The following is a 1,565-nucleotide window of genomic DNA, read 5'->3' as shown; positions in this document are numbered from 1 at the left end:
ACTTGAGCATTATTTCAAATCGAAAATATCTTGTGCATGGATAGTGCCTCGCTCTTTTTTTTTATTCAACGTCGTCTCCGCGACGTGAGCGCGAGACGTGAATAAGAAAAGCCGAAAAAGTCGTACACAGCAAATGCCCATACAATTGAGCCATTGCAGTGCAAATGAAACAGGCGGATGGGTGTACGTTGTGAGGGAGAATGAAATGCCACCATGGGTGCCACCTGGTGCGATAGAGGCAGCAATGTGGTGCCGTTTCAGTCGGAGCAAAGGAGATGGGTATGTGGGAAAGCCTTCTCGCAATTCTGGTAGCTGAGAGATGAACTTTTGATACTCATTGAGGTACTAATGGCCAAGGAGTCTTTGATTCTGAACTTTTGCTGCTATATATGGGTTCGTTAATCCTAAATGACCGACCTGCTGTAGAAGGATTTTTTTTTAGATCAGGCGAAGGGAAAAATGAGATTTAGGACAGGTAGTTAGAACATCCTAGATAGTTAGAATTGATTTTCTTTTAAAATTCTTTTTGAATGTTGAAAGCAAATTTAGGATTTGAACAAAAGAACGTTTTAGAACCTACAGAGATCTAGCAAGACCTAAAACAGATAGGTAGTAGCTGGAGCAACCTAGACAAAGACACCTAGAACAGTTTTCCTTTAAAAAAAAATTTTTTTTTATTTTTTTGCATAAATTAGATTTGTACGAAAAGAATCATTTAGAACCTTTAGAAAGTTTATCCAACAAACCGACAACAGCCGGTTAGCTAGCATAGATTTTCTTTTAAATTCCCTCTCGAATTTTTAAAGTAAAATTAAGATTAGCACAAATAGAACTTTTTTTTAAGAACCTGCAAATTATTCAGGGAGATCAAGAACGTGGTAGCAAGGAGTAGTAATTGTTAGTCATTCAGGCTGTCAGTTAACCCATTAAGTCATATTGCCACTGTCTTCGCCCGATGCAGAGGGACGATAAATTAAATGGCATTTTGGTGTTGTAGGTTCGTTTTTCCCCTTTTTCTCCCCCGTGTTGGGCTTCTTCTTTTTTTTTTCGCCAAAACGACGTGATAATGTCCATCGTGACAGATTTATGTGCGACCCGAAGTTAATAGGCAAAATATGGTCAGAAATTGTAGCATGGTTAGCCCACGGGATCGGTGTGTGTGTAGTTCCCTGACCAAATTAAATATTCCACCAATTTATTTTTATGTTGGAGAATTATTCATTTGAGCCTCTAAAAATCAAAATAAATAATTTAAATAAGTATCACATAATTTATATTGCTGATTTGTTGTCTTCTTTCAGCTCAGGAGCTACCACAGTGAGCTATCTCAGTTTGGTTTTTATGCAATGTAGTGTTGTCTTGGTTTTTCCACTGTGTTGAGTTGGTGGATGAAGAGTTCTTGCGTGATGTGCGCAAGCCAAGAGGTTTGGCTTATGCTGCCGGAGGAGGAGTGTACGTGAACGTGGGTACCGCCCTGCCATGTGCTCGCAAAACTTGGAGGCTTCTGCATCCAAGTCTCATGATCAACAGAAGAGACACATCACATTCGAAATCGGTGCTCCCAT

This window comes from Lutzomyia longipalpis, chromosome 1, assembly GCF_024334085.1.
Source record: "Lutzomyia longipalpis isolate SR_M1_2022 chromosome 1, ASM2433408v1".
In the NCBI taxonomy this organism is placed as follows: domain Eukaryota; kingdom Metazoa; phylum Arthropoda; class Insecta; order Diptera; family Psychodidae; genus Lutzomyia; species Lutzomyia longipalpis.
This window is presented reverse-complemented; position numbering follows the sequence as displayed.